The following is a 6,340-nucleotide window of genomic DNA, read 5'->3' on the forward strand; positions in this document are numbered from 1 at the left end:
GGCGACCCCCTGACGAAATCGGGGTGCCGTCACTGGGAGTCCAGACCCGTAGTAAAACTTTAAAAATGCCTTCTGTTGAGTTGCAGCAGGAGCTGCAGTTACCTTGTTCTGCCACTATGTCAGAGAGAGCAGGGCTGAGCTTTTCTGATTGACAGTGTATGCAACTAAATGCAGTTATTCAGCCTCTAATGAATGAGATGGTTCAAATGAATGCTAGTATAAGTTCAGAATTGAATACAGTTAAAGCACGTGTGGATGCATCTTGTGAAGAATTAAAAAAAATTCAGATTGCTTTTTCGGACTGTGAACAACAAGAGGCTTCTAACACAGAAAAAGTGTTGAAGGTTGAAAAATCAGTCATAGAATTGGGAGAACGCGAGAAGGAGCTAGAGAGGAAAATAGACTACTTGGAGAATCAAAGCAGAAGGAATAATGTGAAAATTGTTGGTTTGCCAGAAGATATAGAAGGACAAGATCCTCTTCATTTCTTTAAAGACTGGATCCCGCAAGTATGAGGGCAAGAATTTTTTTCTGGAGGATTGGTACTGGAAAGAGCCCATATAGCTCTAAGAAGAACACCCTCAGCTGGTCAACCACCGAGACCGGTAATAATTCAATGTTTGAATTATTTGGACAGAGAAGCAATAAATGCGAGGCTACAACAAACTCCGTTATTGATTCAGAATAGCAGAGTGTTTTTTTAAATCTTGATTTAGGTCAAGAAGTCATTCAATGTCGACGTTGATTTAATCCATTTAAAGAAGTTTTGTGGCGTAAAGGTTATAAGTCTACTTTTCGCTACCCTGCAGTGTTGAAGGTGTTTTATGGAGACTATCAATTTTGGTTTTTTGAGAATGACCGTGAGGCAATGATTTTTGCTGATTCATTGCCAGATATAAGAGGACAAAGACGTAGTCCACCATTGTCTTCTAAAGAAAAATCTGGTTGTTCTGGAAATGGAAGAAATGGGAAAAACGGGAATGGAAAGAGTCCAACTTCTTCTGAAATGGGATCTTCGAGATTGGAATCTCTTGGATGTAAAGAAGAATTTTCTTTTTCTTACTCTATTTTTTTTGTTATTATGATATTTTGATGTTATTGTTTGGCTGGGGAGGGAGAGATTTGCTCTAAGTTCTTTATTAGTCATCAGCCACTGGTGGGTGACCCACACCCAATTTTTGCTTAGGGGATTACTACCTTTTGGTAATTTTTTTGGGTGGGGGATTTTCTTTTTTTTTTCTTTATTATTTTTTAAATTTTCATTTTAGTTGATTTTTAATTTGTGTTTTTTTTCTATTGGAGGGCCTATATATGTTGATTTGAGTTTTTATATAAAGATATTATTGGTATTTAGTAATAATAGTAAGTATGTCAAAGTTGAGGTTTGCTACTTTTAATGTTCGAGGATTAAACAGTTCGATTAAGCGTAAGCGAGTCTTGGCGTATATTAAAATGAAAATTGATATTGCTTTTTTACAAGAAACACATTTGAACGTGAAGGAAAGTATGAAATTAAAGAGAGACTGGGTTGGTCATGTATATTCTTCTTCATTTAATTCTAGGGCTAAAGGCGTAGCAATTTTGATACATAAAAATTTATCTTTTGAATTATAATCAATGGATGAAAAGGCAGGATGTATTCTTAAATTGAATTGTAAGATTTTTAGTGAATTTTGGACTTTACTTAATATTTATGCCCCAAATGCAGATGATGAAATATTTATTTCAGATGCATTTTTATGTTTGGGTCAGGCTATTTATAATATTTTAGTTGGTGGTGATTTTAATTGTGTTTTGGAACCTTTGTTGGATAAATCTCCGAAGAAAGTTAAGAAATGAAAGATGGCAGTTCAGGTTCAAGCATTGATGAAAGATCTTAATTTAGTAGATATTTGGAGACATCTTAATCCGACAGAGAAAGATTTCTCCTTTTATTCATCTAGACATGAATCGTTTTCAAGGATTGACTTCTTTTTAGTATCGGCACACTTACAAGGGAAAATACAACAAGTGGAATATAAAAGTAGGATGATTTCAGATCATTCTTTGTTATATTTTACATATGCAACTTCTGAGAAAATTCAAGTGGCCTATCATTGGAGGTTTAATACAATGTTGTTAAAAATATGGAAATTGATTTTTTGAAAAAACAAATTAATTTTTTTTGAAAAAGAAAATTCTAATTCTGTTCAAAGTAAGTTTGTATTATGGGATGTTATGAAAGCTTATTTGAGAGGACAAATAATTAGTTATACTTCTAAAATAAAAAAAATAATTGATTAAATCAGAGTCTTGAATTAGAGAAACAGATTGATGAGTTAGAAAAGGAATTCCAGAAAGATGCTACAGAAGATCAGAAAATAGAATTATCTAGGTTGAAATTGGAATATAATACTTTGCAATCTTATCAATTTGAATGTGTGATTAATAGGACTAAACAACAGTATTATGAATGGGAAGAGAATGCACATAAGGTATTGGCGTGGCAATTAAAGAAAGAACAGATTTCGAGGACTATTATGCTGTTTGACGGAATTCTCATTACTTATAAACCTCGTGAGATTAATGATGAAGTTTGTTCATTTTATAAAAAGTTATATACATCTGAAGGAAAACAAGAAAATGGATCAATTGATCTTTTTTTTAACCACAGTTGAATTTACCGATATTAGAGGATGCAGATATACAAAAGTTAGAAGAACCATTTACTGATTCGGAAATTAAAATGGCAATGCTTGAAATGCCAAATCGCCTGGTGATGATGGATTTTCAGTTGAATTTTATAATTTTTTTTATGATGATTTATCTACAGTGTTTGGGGATATGTTACGTCAAGTTGGAGAACATTATGAATTTCTGGAGTCTTGTTCCAGTGCTTTAATTACAGTAATCCCAAAAAGAGAGAGATCCTTTGAAAGTATCTTCATATAGACCAATTTTGTTGTTAAATGTAGATTATAAAATAGCTAAAATATTAGCGAAGATTGGCTAAATTTTTACCTAAGTTGATTCATATGGATCAAACAGGTTTTATAAATAGATATGCTTCAGATATTTTGCGCGATTAGTTTGATTAATAGATTTCGACAATCTTCAGATCACCCGATGGTGATATCTCTAGATGCAGAAAAAGCATTTGATAGAGTTGAATGGAATTTTTTTGTTTAAAGCTTTGGAGAAATTTAAGTTTGGTCCTTTCTTTATTGGTTGGATTATGGCTCTATATAAGTAAACCGGTAGCTAGAGTATTGACAAATGGTTTGATTTTGGAACCCTTTAAGTTAACTCGATCAACTCATCAAGGTTGTCCTTTATCACCAGCTTTGTTTGCATTAGTGATTGAACCTTTAGCACAGCTGATAAGACAAAATACACAGATACAAGGTATGAAAGTTTTAGATGAGAAGTATAAAATTAATTTATTTGCTGATAATGTATTGGTGTATTTAATAAACCCAGCTCAGTCACTTTTGCACTTGAAGGAGTGTTTAACACAATATGGATATCTTTCTGGATATAAAGTTAATTGGGAAAAAAGTGAAATATTACCAGTAAGTGAAGGAGATTATTCAGTTTATAAGAATATTATTAATTTGAAATGGACTGATCGAATTAAATATTTGGGTATAATTTTGAATGTTAATTATCAATCTTTATATAAATTATGTTCCATTAATGAAAAAAATTAAAACTGATTTGATTAAATGGAAAGATTTACCTATTAATTTAATGGGTAGGATAAATACAATTAAGATGAATATTTTTCTGCGTATACAATATTTGTTTCAATCTATTCCGTATTTACTGGATAATATTTTTTTTTTGAGACTTGAATAAAATGGTTAGGGAATTTTTATGGAGAGGTAAATTTTCAAGAGTAGCTTTGAATAAATTAACTTGGAAATATGAGTTAGGGGGATTACGTTTACCACATTTTCAAAATTATTATGAAGCAGCCCAACTTAAATTTATTAGTTCATTGATGGATTTGGTACTGCCTCTTAGTTGGGCTAAAATTGAGATGGCAAGTATTTCTGAATTTGAAATACATCAATTTTTGTTTAGGTGGAATACAAATTTGTTACAACAATATAATGTGCCTATACTAAAACATTTAATGAAGTTATGGATAAAGAAAAATAAAATGATAGGCTCTAGGGGTAAATTATTGGCTTTGACTCCATTGTATAATAATCAACTTATTTCTTTTTCAATAAATAATCAAAGTTTATTGCATTGAAGATTTAAAGGTGTGAAAAATTTGGGAGATTGTTTTAAAGAGGATAAATTTTTATTTTAATCAGATGAGGGAAAGTTTTGGTATTGATAAGAACTCTTTGTTTCTCTATTATCAAATTCGATCTTTGGTAAAATGTATATTTGGTAGAAATATTTTACCTGAAATGACTAAATTTGAGACTTTTCTTATGAAGGTACCAGAGAAGGGTTATATTTCATCTATGTATCAAATATTACAGGATGGTATGGATAAAAAGGGTTGGGATAGATCTAAAATTAAATGGGAAGCAGATACTGGTTTTATTTTTTTCCGAAGATGATTGGTTAGCTATCTGTTATGATAGTGTAACTAGATTGATAAATGCATATTATGCAATGATTAGATATAAGTTTTTACATCAATTATACTTAACACCTGAAAATTTTAAAAAGTATGGTTTTCATGAATCAGATTTGTGTTTTCGATGTGGTGATACAGTTGGAACTTTTTTTCATGCTGTTTGGTCATGTGTACAATCTTTTTGGAAGAACATTCAATCGTTTTTAGAATACCTGTATAAGATTAAAATACTTTTAGATCCGACAGTATTTTTATTGGGTAGTTTGCAACCTCTGAAAGGCTTGGGATTAGATAGGTTTCAGCTTGCTTTTGTATATTTAGCTTTATCTGTAGCGAAAAAATGTATTGCTAGTACATGGAAAGATACAAATATGATTTGATATTAATAGATGGCATAATGAGATGAAATATTGTTTAATAATGGAAAAAATTACGTATGTTTCACGTGATAATTATAATTATTTTATTAGTAAGTGGTTGTTATATTCAGAATATTTATATTTCAATTTACATCGATTAGATCTTAATATGTATATTTAATTTTTCTTTAATATTTTTTCTTTCTTTATGGCTCTCCTTAGGAGATTTAGCTGAAGGGGGGGGGGGTTATTTTCTTTTCATATATAAAAAATAACATTCATGTTTATGGTTAATTGTTGTATATGTCATATTATTTGTTTTTTGAACAAATAAATAAAGTTTAAAAAAAACTAAAAGCATTATGGATCTTGAAGTTGGATCTGTGTTCTTCCTCATCCTAATCACAATAGTGGATGTGGTTTCCTTAATCCCTGATGCACAATCAATTTTCAATGATCCAATAGCTGGGTTGCATTACTGTTCCTGCTGAAGGTGCTATTGTTGGAAGTTTTAAAATACAGCTGGAAAGACATGGGTACTGCAATTCAAGCTGCAAAGCAAGAGACAATGGGTGGAAGTCTTTTCAAAAGGAATCTATGCTCTTGCAACTCTGTTTTTTCTACTTGAACAGCCCCAATACAAGGATCTTAATCTAAAAGTTTTTGTAAGCTTTTTTGAAATCTACAGTGATAAGATATTTGATGATCTGAACAAGCAAACAAAAGTGTGCATAATGGAACACAATAAACAAGTGTAGTTAGTCAAGTTGATGTGATCATGAATATTGATATGGGGAATAATTATAGGACCATGGGATTCTTCCAGATCCCATGCTGTCTTCCAACTCACTCTATGAAGGAAGGAAAAGTTTTATGGGCAGTTTTCCTTATTTGATCTGGCTGCAAGTTAGCAAGGTGCTGATACAAGCAGTGCAGACAGATAAACAAATGAAGGAGTGCATTCAATCATTGGGCCAGAATTATATCTATACATCTTTTCAATCAAGTAAGCTGACTTGGTTATAATATTTCACTTCAAGTATTCTGTAATATTTACATATTATGGAGATAAAGGCATACATGAGAGTTTAATGAAAAATATGACAAATATTAAGGTTGTATATATTTTGTACTCCTGCCATTTGAGAAAAAAAGTACTGTGTTCAATTAGAGTCCTGAGCACTTAAATTTGATATACACCTGAAGTCTTCATCTTTTCCCCAATCTGGCACAAGCTTCTTGAAATATAAACAAATTATCAAATATCCACTGTTTAGCTGTGCCAAAAGTGTGTACCATTTTCATTGCTTCAATGTGATGAATCATTAATACTAATTGTATTTAAGTTTAACAAAAAACTGCAGTTATACAAGAAAGTCTGCAGATGCTGGGGTCGACTGAA

At 31.3% G+C, this 6,340-nt stretch overlaps 1 protein-coding gene across 1 annotated transcript in view; it reads left to right on the plus strand.

Moving 5' to 3' along the window:
• LOC138738909 (cilia- and flagella-associated protein 47-like) overlaps positions 1-6,340 on the plus strand; it is a 614,550-nt gene that overhangs the window by 62,818 nt on the left and 545,392 nt on the right. The window lies entirely within an intron of this gene.

Source organism: Narcine bancroftii, chromosome 7, assembly GCF_036971445.1.
Source record: "Narcine bancroftii isolate sNarBan1 chromosome 7, sNarBan1.hap1, whole genome shotgun sequence".
NCBI lineage: Eukaryota > Metazoa > Chordata > Chondrichthyes > Torpediniformes > Narcinidae > Narcine > Narcine bancroftii.